Source organism: Tupaia chinensis, unplaced genomic scaffold (assembly GCF_000334495.1).
Source record: "Tupaia chinensis unplaced genomic scaffold, TupChi_1.0 Scaffold000250_1, whole genome shotgun sequence".
Taxonomy (NCBI): Eukaryota; Metazoa; Chordata; class Mammalia; order Scandentia; family Tupaiidae; genus Tupaia; species Tupaia belangeri.
In genome coordinates, this window is record NW_006159730.1 from 4,293,540 (window position 1) to 4,311,103 (window position 17,564).

Here is a 17,564-nt window from a genome sequence, read left to right on the forward strand (position 1 = left end):
TCCCCTGACCCTGTGTGCTAATGAGAATGATCTAGAGGTCCCACTTGTCACGTGGTAGAGCTTTTATTTGGGGACTAAAATATGACATGTGCTCTATCAAGATAAAGAAATATTATTGAGCTATAATTTCACATTAGAAGCAGAATATTAAGGCAACCACTTGGGAACTGAGAAATGCATACAAAATGGAGATTTAAAAAGTAATTTGAGGGCTAGCCAGGTGTTATGGTGGTTAATGAGTCTGGATCCCACATGACTGACTGGGAGGTATGAGTCTTAGAAACGGAGGCCTGGAAAACATGTCAGGTGTATGCACATGTGTATGCTCAAAATCCCGAGAGGAGAAGGGATGGTGGTGTGGTCTTCCCCCCTAGTGAATACTTTCTCTCTTTCTCTGCCTCTCTCTCTCCCTCTCTCTCTGGCAAGCAGATATACCTTATAGCAAATTTAACAAAATGCAAAAAAATTTTTGAGAAGTTTTTGCTATAGGGCATGTGCGCTCACCAAAATGACAGAGAAAGACAGAAAGATAGAAAGTGAGAAATCACCCCTCAGGGGGGATGGCTATCCTGCAACCACTTCTCCATTCTTCTCTTGAGATCTTGTGCAGTCACACACATGAGCCTGGCATGAGTTTAAGCCATCAGGTCCAGGACTCGAACCACTGTTGACTGCATGGGAATCCAACGACATAGCCATTACACCAACTGCTGGTCCCAACAAAAAGCAGTTTGAAATACTTATACTAGAACTGCAATTAATGAGTGAAAACACTTGAAAATGTAAGAAAGTTGCTAGAGTAGTCTTTCAGTTTCAAATAAATACATGTCTAGTGTCGAAACTTAGCTTATTAAAGAACTAAGAGAAAGAATATTTAAATATTTGGAGTAATCTAAAAAGCAGCAATGTTCAGAATTTCTTTTATTATTGTTATTATATATATCAGTATATAGGGTATTCTTCCTATAGTACATGGAAGTGGTAGAAACAGACCTAACTACTTGATATGTACATAGGCTGCTTTAAAAGTGGAGTGGTGAAGTAGTAAATGCCGCTGAAATATGGTTTTTAGATGTGGTTAGTGTAGAGTTGAGAGTACCTAATAAAAATGATGAATTGACTCAAATTTTTCTTTCTTGTTTTCTTTCTTTTAAGCACAGTTGTTTAAATTCCCTATATGGTTAGAATACGTGCACTTTAAAAAAAGCATTCTACTCAAAGTAATTGTGTGTTTTCTACTATTACATAAATCTGTTGGCTGGTGTTTGATATTCTTGGAAAGTCAGACGATAGGCATTTATTACTATCAGAGGGGTACTCTAAAGAGAAAATTCACAGTTGTTTAATAAAGCAGAGCAATTTAATGAGTTTTAGATAAATAGAATCCTTTAGAAGAAAATTTTCTTCAAAAAAGTGAAACCTATCAAAAACAATCTATTTTTTTCTACGTGGAAGATGTATGGTTATTTCACTGAGTAGTTATGAAAAAATTATCTATATTATTCTAAATTATATCATTGTACTAGAGTAGCAGCATCAGAGGTGGTTTAGAACAAAAGATCTTGAATTCAACTTCCAAGGTTCAGTTCTTGCTCACTACTTACTATCAATATTTGAACTTGAAACCTGACTCTTTCTGCCTTTGTTTCTTTGATCAGAATGAAGGTAGTAATAGTAATTATTTCTTTGTGTTCTTTGGAAGATTAAAGAATATAATATATGAACAAGGAGATATATATATATAGAGAGAGAAACAGAGAGATAAAAAGTATATATATATATATATATATATGTGTGTGTGTGTGTGTGTGTGTATATGTGTGTGTGTGTGTGTATATCTTTAGAATTTCAACTTTTACAAATCGTATATTACTGCTATGTTTAGGGGTTCATGTTCAAAGTTTGCCATTTTAATAAGATGATAATTTTGATATAATTTACCAACAAATAATATTGTGGGACACAGATAAGTTCTTTTATCTGTTGATGAGGATGTGTACAATAGTCTCAACTGGACTGGACTGAGGTAAAGTCTCTTCACAATCCAAATGATGTATAGCATTTTAATGTATGAATAATAATTTTAAAAATTAATAAAAATATAAACGCTGATGTGCTGAAGCAGAGAATTGGCATTATCATCATAAATGGAAATGTGTTCTTTCTTAGCATCATGATCCCTAAAGGGCTGAAAGTATATCATATGCCAATTATGTAGAAAGTAACACCACTAAAACATGAGTACATTCACCTTATAGGATTGCATTCATCGAACATGAGATTATATTAGTTTTCATAAGGCACTTTTCTTCCAGATGACAGCATAGATTTGTCATATAGCAGTAAAAAGAACAAAGAAATTCTGCATTTGGGCTTATATTCCCTGATTATTTATGACATTTTGTTAATGTCAGGTCTAAGGCTGGGTGTGAATATTAAATAAAAGAGAAATAGTCTAGTACTTATTTAAATCCTAAATGTCATTTATAATGTGTGACATCTGTTTTTTTTTCTACATGTACCACATGAGAAATTATAATGAAACACAGAATGCCATATGTTTGAATTTGCTTACTCCCATTCTTATTAATTCATTTTATTATCATTATTATTTATACATTCAATCGCTATACATCATTTAGGTTGTAAAGAGAGTTTATCCAGCATGATATATACCTCAGATCAGTCCATTTGAGAATACTGTACACATCGTCATCAACATGTAATAAACCTTATCTGTGTCCCACAAATGTCTTACCTCTCTATTTTTTTCCCACAAATTTCCTTTCCTACACTTTTCTCCTCTCCCACTCTCCTGCTTCATTCCCAATGTCCATAATAATTTTCAATGTTTTTATGTCCTCTAGTCTTTAAGTCTCTACCATAGATTGTGGACAGTCAGTATATGTTAAATGGAGACATACAATGTCTCTGTTTCATAGCCTGACTTGATTCACTCGGCAACAGATATTCATGTTCGTCCACTTTCTATCAAATACCAGGATATTGTTGTTGTTTATGGCTGAGTAGTATTCCATGGAGTATATGTGCCACACACTGTATTTCGTAATATTTGTGTGCCACAATTTTTTCAATCCATTCATCTGTTTGTGGACGTTTTGGTTGGTTTCATGTCTTAGTGGTCATGAATAGTGCCACAATAAATATAGCTGTGCAAGTGCTTTTCCAACGGAATGTTCTCCTGTCCTTTGAGTAGATACCCAGGAGCGGAATTGCTGATCATATGGTGGTTCTATTAGAAGGTCTTTGCAGAACCTCCATATTGTTCTTCACAGTGGCTGGACCAATTTACATTCCCAGGAACAGTATAGGAGTTCTCCTTTCACCACATCCCTTTCAGCACTTACCATTTTTTTTTTTTTTAATCTTCACCATTCTGACTGGGTTTAGGTGGTGTTCCATTGTAGTTTTGATCTGCATCTTCCTTATGATGAGGAATGTTGAACATTTTTCATATGCTTTTTAGCTATTTGTATGTCCTCCTTATAGAGTTGTTCATTCAGTTCATTTTCTCATCTTTTAATTGGGTTAATCATTTTCTACCAGATAAGTCACTTGATTTCCCTTTGTATTTTGGTTATCAGTCCCTTATCTGAGGCATAGTTTACAAAAATTTTCTCCCATTCTGAGAGTTGTCTATTCACACTAATTACTGTGTCTTTTGCTGTATAGAAACTTCTTAATTTGATGTAATCCCACTTATCTGTTTTAGGGATTATTGCCTGTGCTTTTGGGGTCTTGTTTAAGAAGTCTTTGCCTACCCCAGTGTCTCCCAGAGTTTCCTCAGTGTTTTACACCAGTAGTTTTATAGTTTGAGGTCTTAGGTTTAAGTCTTTGATCCACTTTTAGTTGATTTTTATTAATGGTGACAGATAGGGGTTCAGATTCATCTTTCTGCAGGTGGATACCCAGTTTTTCCAACATCATTTGCTAAAGATGTTTTCCTTTCCCCACCAGATTTACTGGTACCCTTTGTCAAAGATCAGTTGGCTGTATGTTTGGGGGGTTATTTCTGGGGTCTCTACTCTGTTCCATTGGTCCTCGTGTCTGTTTTTTGTGCTAATACCATGCTGTTTGATTATCACAGCTTTGTAATATATTTTGGGGTCAGGGAGTAAGATGCCACCCATTCCACTCTTTTTGCATAGGATCACTTTGGCAATATGGGGTCTTTTATGACTCCAGGTGAATTCTATGATTGTCTTTTCTAGATCTGTGAAGAATGTCTTTTGTAATTTTATAGGGATCGCATTAAAAATGTAGCATTAAAAATGTACATCAATTTTGGTAGGATTGCCATTTTGATTACATTAATTTTCTGAATCAGGGAAAATGGATGTCCTTCCACTTTTTTGTGTTATTTCGTATTTCTTTTTTAAGGTTTTCATAGTTTTCCTTACAGAGGTCTTTGACTTTCTTGGTTAGTTTTATTGCTAGGTATCTTATATATTTGTGGCTAGGGTAAATGGCATTATTTTCTCCCTCTGTCTGCTTGCTGTTTGTATATAGAAATGCTCTAGATTTTTATAAGGTAATTTTGTATCCTCCCACTTTACTGTATGTATTTATTACTTTGAGAAGTTTTCTTGTGGATACTACTGGGTCTTCTTTGTTTACAATCATGTCACCTGCAGAGATAATTTCAACTATTCTTTCCCTAAAAAACCTATTGGAATGCCTTTAATTTCATTCTCTTATCTGATCACATTGGTTAGGATTTCCAAATCTATACTGAACAGGAGTGGAGAGAGTGGGCAGCTTTGCCTTATACCAGTTTTTAGTGGAAAAGCTTTCATCTTTTTCACATTCAGTATAATGTTCACTATAGGTTTTACATAGATGGCTTTTATTATGCTGAGAAACAGTCCTTCTATGCTGATTTTACTGAGAGTCTTAATCATGAAGGAATGTTATATTTTGTTAAACACTTTTTCTGCATCGATTGAAATGATTATATGGCTTTTATCTTTCTTTCTGTTAATATGATGTATTACATTTATGGTTTTGCATATGACGAACCACCCTTGCATCCCTAAAATAAAACCTAACTGGTTGTGATGAATAATCTTTTTTATAGGCTGTTGGATACAGTTTGCAAGTACCTGTTGAGAATTTTTGCATCTATATTCATCAGAGATATAGGTCTTAGTTTTCCATTTTTATCGTATCCTTATCCATTTTGGGAATGAGGGTGATGGAGCCTCATAGAATGAATTTGGAAAGGTTACTTCCTTTTGGATCTCTAGAAATAGTTTGAGAAGAATAGGGACTACTTCTTTAAAAGTTTTGTAAAATTCAGAAGTGAAGCCATCAACACCTGGGCTTTTCTTTGTTGGGAGGTTATTTATTACTGATTCAATCTCATTGCTTGTTATGGGTCTATTCAGGCTTTCTATGTCCACCTGAGTCAATCTTAGTAGATTTATGTATACAGGGATTTGTTCATTTCATCCAAGTTTTCTAGTTCGTGGGCATATAGTCACTCATAGTATCCTCTAATGATGTTTTGAATTTCTGTTATATCTGTTGTGATATTGCATGTTTCATTGCAAATTTGATTTATCTGGGTCTTTTCTCTCTTCTTAATTAGTCTATTAAGATTGGTGTGTCAATCTTGTTTAACTTTTTCAAGAACCAGCTTTTGCTTTAATTTATTTTCTGTATAGTTCATTTATCTTCTATTTAATTTCTTTCTTTTTTCATTATTTCTTTTCTCCTGGCATTTTTTTTCTTTTTAATTTTTTTTTCAGTTCCCTGAGGCATGATGTTAGGTTTTCCTTTTACATCTTTTTTTTTTTTTTTTTGAAGAGGTTTTTGCTATAGGGCACGTGCGCTCACCAGACAGACAGAGAAAGACAGAGAGACAGAAAGCGAGAAATCACCCCCCTCCCCCGAGGGGATGGCCATGCCACAATCCCTTCTCCTCCATTCTCCTCTCCGGATCTTGGGCACACACACACACGTGACCGGCATGAGTTTTAGCCACCGGGTCCGGGACTCGAACCGTGGTCGACTACATGGGAGTCCAGCAACATAGCCATTACGCTAACCACTGGTCCCTCCATCTTTTTCTTATACAAACTAATTGCTATGAACTTTCCTCTTTCCCATAGATTATGGAAGCTCATACTCTCATTATCATTTGTTTCCATGAAGCCTTTGATTTCAGTCTTTATCTCTTTGGTAGTTGTGAAGTCATTCAGAAGTAGGTTATGTAGTGTCCATATATTTATGTATTTTTTTTTCTGAAATTAATATCAAGTTTAACTCCATCATGGTCAGAGAAGATGCTGGATATAGTTTTTATGCCTTTGTATCTGTTTGTAGTTGTGAAGTCATTCAGAAGTAGGTTATGTAGTGTCCATATATTTATGTATTTTTTTTTCTGAAATTAATATCAAGTTTAACTCCATCATGGTCAGAGAAGATGCTGGATATAGTTTTTATGCCTTTGTATCTGTTTAGGCTGGGTTTGTGCCCTATCATGTGATCAGTCTTTAAGAAGGTACCACGCGGGGCTGAGAAAAATGTATATTTTGTGTTTTTGGGGTGGAAAGTTCTATATATGTCTGTCATGTCCATCTGATTTATGATATCATTTAGGTCCTGTAACTTTTTGCTTATTTTTTGTCTTGTTGATCTTTCTAAAGGAGATAATGGGGTGCTGAGATCTCCAACAATTAGTGTGTTACAGTCTATCTCTTCCTTTTAGATCTAACAGTCTTTCCTTTACATATTTGGGTGTCCTTGAATTGGGTGCATAGATATTTATAAGAATTATATCTTCTTGATGAATTAGCCCTTTTACTACTAGATAATGCCCTTCTTTGTCTCTTCTTACAGTTTTTATCTTAAAGCCCATTTTGTTTGAAATCAGAATAGTGACTCCCACTCTTTTTTAGTTTCCAATTGTATGGAATAACTTTCTTCCAGAATTTAACTTTTAATATCTCTATGTCTTTATCTATGAGATGGATTTCTTATAGGCATCAGATGGAGGGCTTCTAATTTTTTTCCACTCAGCCAGTCTGTGTCTCTTGATCAGAGAATTTAATCCATTAATATTCAACATTACATGTATTTCTAGATTTGTCCTTATCATTAAGTTGGCCATAGTCTTGATTGTTTTTTATTCTCTTATTTCTGTCTGTCTGTCTCTAGTTTTCTTGGTATAGTACTCCTTTCAGAATTATTTGAAGAGCTAGTCTGGAGTTGGTAGATTCTTTCAGTTTTTGTTTATCTGAGAACTTTTTATCTTTTCTTCCCATATGAAGGATAATCTTGCCGGATATATAAATCTTCGTTAAAATTGTTTTTCATTTAAAACTTTGAATATATTTCTCCATTCTTTCATTGCTTACTTTGTATCTGATGAAATTTCCAGTGTTAGCTGATGGGATAAAATTTGTAAGTGATTTGACATCTCTCTTTTGTTAATTTTAGTATCTTTTCTGTCTGTGGTTTTAGCTAATCTGGCTATGATGTGCCATGGGAGAGGATCTTCTGGCATTGATTCTATTTGGGGTTCTTTGTAGTTCTTGGGTCTGCATGTTTGAGTGCTTCTTTAGACTTGGAAAGTTTTCTTCTAGAATTTCATGGAATTTTATCAATGCCTTTATTAATTTCTTCACCTTCTGGGATAGCAATTATTCAGATGTTTGGACATTTCATGGTATCTAATATTTCTTGTATACTATCCTCATTTTTCTTGGTTATTTTCTCAGTATTTTTTATCATTTTTTTCTTCAGAGTTTTTGTCTTCCACCTCTGAGATTTGATATTCTGCATGATCTAACAAGCTTTTAATACTTTCGTGAGAGGTTTTAATTTCATATATTACAGTCTTCATATCTAACAGTTTTATTTGATTCTTCTTTATGGTGTTCAATTCTTCTTTCATATCATGGAAGGATTTCCTCATCTTTTGGAGCTCAATGTCTTTTTTCTCTTGCATCTCGTAAAGCTTTGTCACCATAAATATTCTAAATTCTTTCTTGACATTTTGGTAATATCTTCTAGTTTTTCCCTACTTGGGGATGAGTTACTGTGTTCCCTTGCTGGAGACGTATTACTTGATTCTCTCATCATCCTTGAGGCTCTTTTCCGATTTTTAGTCATTTGGTAATGTTTTCACTTTTGGCTAATTTCTTAGAGAAGGATTCTGTAACTGTGAGTTCGTGTGTTTCCCTTTACTGTGAAATAATTCAGTGCTATTTTTCCCCTTCTACTGTGTTTTCCAGTGTGGTAACCACAGAGGAGTTTTGAAATCAGATTTATGAAAAGAGTATCTCTCTTTTTACAACCAGTTTAGTGAGGGGCGAAGAATTCTGAGTCTCACAGTATTCAGGTGTTTGTCTACTATGCACCTAGACCTCTCTAGGCAGTGGGAAAGAACTGAGCAGTAAAAAAAGAGAAAGTAAGGTGAAAGAAAAATAAAGTAGAAAACAGAAATAGAAAGAAAAAGCAAAGAAAAAAGAAGGAAAGAACATAAAAAGAACAGAATAAAGCAGGAACTACATGAAAGAAAATTAATTTAAAAATGAAAGCTGCATAGCACAGGCATGCCATGTGAGAAGGGCAGCAGAGGCCGAGATGGAGATGCCTGCAAGTATTCAGTCCTTTATGAGGCAAAGTGAGACAAATTAGCATGAGAAAGGCAGGGTAGAATGAAAATCTTTTTTTTTTTAATTAAAAAAAAGTTAGAAAAAATAGAACATAATAGGATAGAGAGAGATTTTGCCTACCTTACTAACACCCAGGGTCTAAAAGGGGAGACGCTGGCTGGGGGTTTCAAACCCATGAGGCTGAACCCAGGAAAGGGCAGCAGAGAGAAAGATGGAGATGCCTGCAAGTATTCCGTCCTGCATGAGGAGCAGAGAGACTAATTAGCACGAGAAAGGCAAGGGGGAAAGAAATTTTTTTTTTTAAAGTTAGAAAAGATAGAAAAGAACAGGATAGAGAGAGATTTTTCTTACAAGGGAAACCCTGGCTGGGGGCTTCACAGCCATGAAGCTGGACCCAGGAAAGAGCAGCTGAGGCAGAGATGTCCATACTAGCACTAGAGTCTGGCAAATTTACTTACTCTTGCCTGTCAAAGTCAAGCATTGTGTTTATCACATGCACTATAATACTTTACATTTATTGTGTTCTTTTTTTGCATTAAAGTGATACTGTTCTAAGTGATCAGTTTCTTTCTAAAAATGTGGAGAATTCACTAGTGCAGAAGACATAAGAGGAAATCAGATTCAGGAAAGAAAAATAAATCAGAGCCCATGGATATATAGCACTGAGAAAATATTCAGAGCAAATTTTAACTCAGGTGTTTGATTGTGTGGATAATACTATAAGGAAATCAAGCTTATACCAACAGTCTGAAATTGTTTGAGAAAACCAAGAGTAATTACAGTGTCCCAATGTGTTAATTTTACAGCTAACCTTAAGCAAGAAGATAGAACACTAGTCCTAAAAATAGACAATGAAATACAGACCACAGATACCAGTGAAAATTACTATTTGCAGTTCAACAAACATGATTGGAAAAGAAAATAAAATGGAAAAGGCAACAAAATGAAAATTAAAGGAAAACAAAATCAGAGCAGATGTTGCGAATCTGTTTTTCATGCAGAGATGCTTAAATGCAAGGAATGGCCTTCCAGGCAAGGTTGCTGAGATAATAACACTGAATTTGTTCAAGATGGTTTGATTAGATGGTCTGACAGTGGAGCTTTAGAACTAAAAAGAGAATAAGCCATGGGGGCTAACTGGGCTTTTTGCATTTTCAGAAGAATTTTCATATCTTTATTCAAGATCTTGAACAAAGATTATAATTTCTCTGCTTTTTATTTAGTCTTACCAAAAAGAAATCACAACATATTTTTATCGGTCTTTTCAGTAGCTTGTCTCTCATTATTATTGTAATTTTTTTCTGTCCTTTTACCTTTTCCCCTGATTTTATCATCACTGGCCTCATTATCCTGTCTCCACTGGTGTTCCCTACTGTGATCCTTATTAAATGTTGTTTGTTCCACGTACTGTCTTTCATCATGTTTGAATCTTGGCAGAAACTTCTTCTAAATACAATACCTTATAGATTATACTGGTCCCAGGCTATCATTGTAAATATTGGACATATGACCGCTGTTCATGCCAATTTATACTTTAGAAATTTCTATACGAGACAAAAATTTGTTATTGTGCACAGAATTAGAAAATAAAAAATTTGGGGGGGGTCTTTAAGTACACAGTTCTTAAGTTTTTATGTTCCCCTTTTCCTAAAACTGGTTCTAAATTGAACTAGGATGTTCATAACAAAGGCTATAAATTTCCAAATTGTAAAATGTACATTTAAATGTACATAAATGTACATAAAAACCCATTTAAAATGTACAAAGAAAAGAGATGTAAACAATAAATAAGCCATCTAATAAAGCAATTTTTTTCAGAGGTTTTTGCCTTAAGGTATGTGTACTCACTGAGAAAGACAGTGAGAGGGAAAGTGAGAAATAACCCCTCACTCCCAGGGGTGATGGCCACGCCACAACCCCTTCTCCTCCCAGGATCTTGGGCATGCACGCACACACGCCCAGTGTGATTTTTGAGCCACCAGTATAGGACTCAAACTGTGGTCATCCACATGGGAGTCCAGTGACATTAACCTCGATATCATCTGCTGGCCCCAATAAAGTAATATTTATGTATTGGTTATGTAACATAAAACTCTCCCAATACGATACACTTTAAACTTCAGTTTTTATCTAAATGCTAGTCTAGCAATGACTCCACAGTAAGTCAGATACTTGTCTCCAAACTCTTAATAGTTTGAGAAATCACTGCTTCATATGCTTCTCATGTTTCCACATTCATCTAGAAGTTTGTGACTATACAATGAACTTAAAAAATAAGTTTCTACAGAGACCTAGACATATGCATTGTGATCAATTGCATCTCAGTGTGACTGTTCATGGTACATAATACAATGATATACAAACAGAAAAATGAAATGTTACTGGAAAGAAATGATCCAGCATTGCTTACATATGTATATTATGGCACTTTTTTATTTAGAGGCTTATTTCTGTGAATTATTTTAAAGGAAAGACACTGACTTATTTATCTTGCTGTTTTTTGCATCTGGCAAAATAGTGGTAGAAGCTGTGTAAATAATGAATTAATGAATATATTGTTATTATTCAATGAATGATATTAGGTGGTTGGAAAAGTCATGACGTATTTGGCTATGCATAAATGTGTCATGACTTTCTACATAACCCAATATTAAATGAATTAATGACGTGGAGGGCCTCCGAAGTATAATCTGCATGGAAGGCCAGCCCCACCATGGCTGGGGCCTGTGGACGCGCAGCCTGGCTGGTAAAGCTGCACTTGCCTAGTGTCTTGCCATCATCCAGGAGCTGACATCCTTGTACAGCCACTGCTCATCGGGCAGCCTTTTTAGGATGCCCTCCTAAAGCGCTTCAGCTCGAACACAGATTCCTTGGCGTCCGTGCAGATGGTGGTCTTGTGGCGCCAGATCATGAGGAACACAGCTATTGCAGCAGCTGCTTCTGACCTCGTCGGTGCGCTGGCACCCCCGCGCTCTGGCCCGGAAGAAAGTAACCTTGAAAGAACTAAGGGTGTTAAGTTTTATCTGGGTTATCAGTGCTATATTTACTTTGGCAATATATAGTCGTTAATAAATAGCAGTTAGCTTAGTTCCCTATGTCTTACCTATTAAGATCTTTTGTTTAATAACAGTTGTCATTTTAAATAGAGTACAGTTATAAAAAGTAACCATTAAAATGGTAATATATTATTGCTAAATGCAGTATTATTTTATGGAAAATATATAAGTGATGTAAAAAATTAAAATGATCCATAATAACACTATCAAAAATTACTAATAGAGTTTGGGAATTCCTTTCAATACTTTATCTTAAAAGAGATGTAAGTTTATACTATATTACAGATAAGTAAACATATGTTAGATTGTTTAAATCAATGCTCTGTTTTAATAGATATATATTTCAATACTTTTGCTTAAAATTATTTCATAAATATATTTTATGCAACTTAATTATTTTATAAACATTTAAGTTGTTTTGTAACAGTTTATTAAATAGGTTATTATTTATATTTACCAATGGTTACTTTATGTTATAAAATAAATTCATTGCTAGTCTATTGCAATCAGTAGCTGTGGTTTAAATTTTTGACATGAATTGAAAATCTATGTATGTTTATTTAGGTATCTTTGTAAGTAGAAGAGGAACTTCTTTGAGAGAGATAATTTGGATACTGTCATTTTCTGACATAACAACCATTCCACAGCACAGACAGAAGATAGAACTCACTTCTCTAAAATGCTTAACTGTTCCAGTGGTTTGTCGTGAAGCCACAGCCGAATTACTCATAAACCTTTATTTTTTTAAAAAATTATTTTTATTTAATTTTATTTATTCATTCATTTTATTTTAATCTGACCAGAGAGACACACACACACACACAGAGAGAGAGAGAGAGAGAGAGAGAGAGCGAGCAAGAGAGAGGGAAAGTGAGAAAGCAAGCCGCCAGGTCTGGGACTCGAAGCGTGGACAGCCATGTGGAGTGTCCAGCACCTTAACCACCACCGCATTTGCTGGTCCCCACTCATAAACATTTCTGTACTTGCTACAGAGAAAGGGAAATAATAAGCTATTTTAACTTTGAATTAGGTATTTCTTCTACAACATTTCCTTAAGCTGGGTCCACATACAAGGTGTTAATACACGTCTTCAACTTTAGGTGGCACTTTCATATGATGCCCAAGTTACATTTGAGGTAAAAGCCTTTATAATCATTCTATTGAAATTTTAATATGTGAGAAGTTTACTCAGTGATTCAATACTGAGTAAAATTTAGTAAACTGCATTATTTATTATTTCTACCTAATTATATTCTGCTTATTGGAAAAAATCTACTAAATATAACGAAAAGAGACTATTAGTATCCTTCTTTTAATATCTAAGTAAATTTTTTTTCATTTAAATGTTGAATCCAATGTATATTTTCAAAGTTATATTAGAACATTAAATAGCAGAGCCAGTTGGTGGCATGGTTGGGGCAGCTGGATCTCACATGACAAACTGCCCAGTTGGCATGACAGGCATGTGTGCATTTATACCTAAAATCCCCAAAAGGAGAAATGTAGGAAAAGACAGGATTGTGGCATGGTCATCCCCAACAGGGGATGCTTTCTCACCTTCCCATTCTTGCTCTGTCTCTCCCTTCCTGCAAACTCACATACCCTCTAATGAATTAAAACTAACTAAATAAATAAATAGCAGTATATAAGTACGCAGAGTAGCAAGAAATAGAGCATTGAAGAGTTAAATTACTGTTGCTCATTCAACTGAGATCTAATTTAAAGGCTACAGGATGGCTATAGGATTAGAAAATCCTGTAGATGGCTTTGGGGCAGTTTCACAGAGAAAATTCGTAGAAAGGTAGAGTAAGCATAGACACTTAGGAAATATGCATTGAGATGAAATATACTGAGGGCCCTGGAAACTTAGTACTTCTACATTTTATGCCATATCGTCTCCCTTCATTTTTTTATTAGCCTTTGAAATATGCTGTCCATCTGTAGTTCTGCAGGGACTTACTTACTAAAAGCAATCATGGTGATACAGAATACTTTGTGAAAGGCACTGATATGGGGATGGGCAATGATGACTTTGCTTTTAATTTCATGGAGTTCTTTGTCATATGTGTGTTAAATTCAATATTTTATTTATAGATTCCTGAAAAACAGAATTTGTCTATGGAAGATGGGAATTATTTTTAGAGAAATGATAAAAATAATTTGTCTATGGGCTGTTCTGCCAATGTGTTTGTGCATCTGAGAACAAAATACAGGAAAAGGACATTGTGCTTGACTTTAAAATAAATTCATTGACTAGGAAAGGCATGTATCCAAGGATGATCATGTCCTTTTTCATTGTTAGTCTGTTGTTTATTTACATGAAGAGATACTGTATTTTCAAAGATAATAAAATAAATTATCTGCATACTTAATGTTTGGAGGGGGAAAAGAAAAAAATAGTAAAACTTATTAGATTATAAATAATTTATTCTTAATGTTTTTTGTACATTTGCTATTTTATTTACTTTATATCCTAGGGTTTCTTTTCTTCTATATATGTCATATATCTCTAGGTCATGTTAAATAGTGCCCAGATTTTTATTCCTGGGCCATAAAGTACAGATTTCATCATTGGACATTCAAGTTGTGTATTTTGAACCATGAAAAAGAATAGCACCTAAATGAATACTGATTGTTTTTTACAAGAGTATTCAGCAACAGAGACATCCAACATTAGCATCCAGTGTGCAGGAATCGAATGGTTTTATTGCATAATATGGGAGAATTGCTCACTACTGTCTGTTCCTAAAAAAAATCCTGCTGACTTTCCTGATGTTCAATCTGGTAATATCCTCAAAGCTTTTTTTTTTCCCCCCTCAGTGCTTTATTATTAGATTATAATAGGTTCCTTCTCTTGGTCTATGAGAAAGGAAGCAATGGATAATTAACATGAAAAAACTCAGTGTCGGAGTCAAGGAAGAAAGTATGATCTGAATGAGAATGCCAAAGGTTTCTTTTTCTTTTTCTATTTGTTTATTTTGTTGAGATAAGGCTGGCATTAAACACAATAACCTAGACTTTTGCTCCTACACCAGAATAGCTATGCAGTTGAGGCATTAAACTTCATTTGTTAATTTCTTCTACGGCTATCTTTCCTGGTGGTGGCTCTAGAATAACTTAGATTCCCTCAGGCTATGATGTTTCCATATGAATCCATAACATTAACATTATGATAGCACTGTCCATGAAAATATTAACATTATGATAGCACTGTCCATGTGAGCTTACAGAATTAAAATATCCCTCTAAAAATGCATAGAACATATCTTATACCTGATTAGATTAATGAGGAAGCTTGTAATACCTTCAGCTATATATTATAATAGAATAATCTTTTGTGCCATTTCTATAAAATCTAGGAATATTTTAAACCTATGATTTTCCTTTCCCATCATACATTTGGATTGCCCGAACAATAGTTTTTAATCTCTATGAAGTTCAGTTTATTATGTTTTTTTCTTTTGTTGATATGCCCTTGATGTGTTTTAAAAGTCCTCAAACCTAAGATCAGTTAGATTTTCTCTTATACTTTCCTTCAGGAGATTTTGTGTTTGTTGTTTTGTTTTGTTTACCTTTTAAATGTGAGTCTATGATTCAACATGTAATTTTGCTTTATGTTTTTCCCCTAAATAGAACTATACTGAAAAGATTTTTAAGTTCCAAGTCAAAATATATAGTCTAGGAATATTTTTTCAAAGTTTTAAAAGCATGACTTTTTCAAATTTAAAGTGAGCATGTACCAAAAATTAATTATCAATAGCCACCAGAATTATAAGGCTTGTTAAAGTGAATTAGATAAGGAAAAAAAATTGATTAAATGAAATTTCTCACTTAGAAACAAAACTAGTTAATTCATTACAAAGCAGTAAAAGTTTAACCTTTAGAGTTATCATTTCCATAAAAGTAATTCCCATCTCCACCAGATAAAAATGTATTTGAATTACTATGTGTCAAGAATCATTTACATGTCTATCAGTTTTAAAAAGAAAAATGAGTGTATATCCCTGCCGACTTGGAGAATACACTAATCAACAGTAATAGCAAGTGAAACATATTCTTGGAGAATTAGACATTTTCCAGGTGGGCCTGATTTGTAATGTCTGCCCAGCAAGACACTGAAAGATCAAGCATTAGTCCACTTAGCCTATTTCCAGTTTTTGATAAATTTCTTAACAACTCCACACAGGAAGCTCTTTTAAAAGCCTACTTAAGACATACTGAAAGAAATATAAAAGCTTCAATGACTTTTTGTTTTTATTCCTATGGAATTCTGAGTATGTAAGTACTTTAGGGTTCCTATAAGAATAACTGATAACTAGTTTAGGAATAGCAATCTTTATTTTTTTTTTTGAGAGATTTTCACTGTAGGGCGTGTGCGCTCACCAGACAGACAGAGAGAGACATAGAGACAGAAAGCGAGAAATCACCCCCCAGGGAGGATGGTCACGCCGCAATCCCTTCTCCTCCATTCTCCTCTCGGGATCTTGGGCATGCACGCACACGCGCCCGGCGTGAGTTTTAAGCCACCGGGTCCGGGACACGAACCGCGGTCGACTACGGGGGAGTCCAGCGACATAGCCATTACGCTAACTGCTGGTTCCCAGCAATCTTAGACTTTATTTTTTCCTCCACTTATTGTCAGAGATAAGTCAGGTCTAAAAGCACAATGAAAAATAAATAGCTGTAGTACACAGAAACTGGACAAAGTTTTCTGATAAAGGCTAACAAAACTTTATTAACATAATAAAATAACTATTATTTTGATTTATATTTGGGACAATAACATATAAAATAGTTCTTTTTGGTTATTAAATGGTAAGCCCTTTACAAGGAAGGACATGTTTTATTTTTCTTTTATATCACTTACATTTTCTAACACAAAAAGAGTTAGGACGAGGGAGAAGAGACACAGACAAGAATTTAGGATGTGGAAGAGGGATGAGGACTTTTACAGTGTTTACATTTAGCTATGTACATGCTCTGTATTCTCCAAGGAGTACTTACGCGTATCTTTCTGTGGGATACTGAATAATTCGTAAACCAATCATCTAGTGAAATTCTAGCCTAACAGAAATTTTGACCACTTTTCAGTATAATAGATACATAAATAGCAATTAACTTACACACTTGTGCCATTTGTTTTTTAATTTCCTGTATTTTCATTTAAAGGGAGAGAAAAATTATTGTTTTCAATTGTTGAACATTTGTATAGTTGCTTATAGAAAGGATTTTAAATGTACAGTTATTGATCCAGGTATGTAAAAATGGAAACTTGTGCTCTTATAATTAACTTAACCCACTGAGCTTTTATACATTGGTAGTTAACCTTAATCTTGTTAGTTTTGGAAATTTGATCTATTTAGAATTATAACTCAGTTTTTTTGGAAAAAATATCAATATCCTTTTCTCTCTTGTTCTTCCCTATGTCTTAGAATATTTTTCTCTGTATCCAGATATCTGGAGAGGAAACTGATGATGGTGTATCACTCCTGGCTTGATGGATTATCGTATAAACTCCTTTTTCCCTCAGGCTTTGCCACCGATGTATTCAAAGTCTAGTTTCAGGGATTGAAAGAAAAAGCTTTACCTCTGAAAAAGTCTAGCTTCTTCAAATTAAATATGCTTCTACTTTCAGTCTATTCTCTGGACTATAAATCTATTTTATAAATAGATTTATAAAATTCTTTTTGGAGGTCAGAAATAGACTTTTTCTTCTTATTAGATTATGTTTGATTTCTGTCATACTTAGCATAATAGAGTTAATCTTGAGTTTCTCACTTTAATTGCAGAAAACTGAAGAATTAAGACAAAATTACAGATTTTTTTTAAAAAAATGTTTTTCGAAATCTTAAAGTACTACACT

At 34.3% G+C, this 17,564-nt stretch overlaps 1 protein-coding gene and 1 pseudogene across 1 annotated transcript in view; one reads left to right on the top strand and one right to left on the bottom strand.

Moving 5' to 3' along the window:
• CTNNA3 (catenin alpha 3) overlaps window positions 1–17,564 on the top strand; it is a 1,606,653-nt gene that overhangs the window by 1,258,002 nt on the left and 331,087 nt on the right. The gene's annotated exons all lie outside the window — the stretch shown is intronic.
• Window positions 11,271–16,749, bottom strand: LOC102476729 (elongin-B pseudogene; annotated as a pseudogene).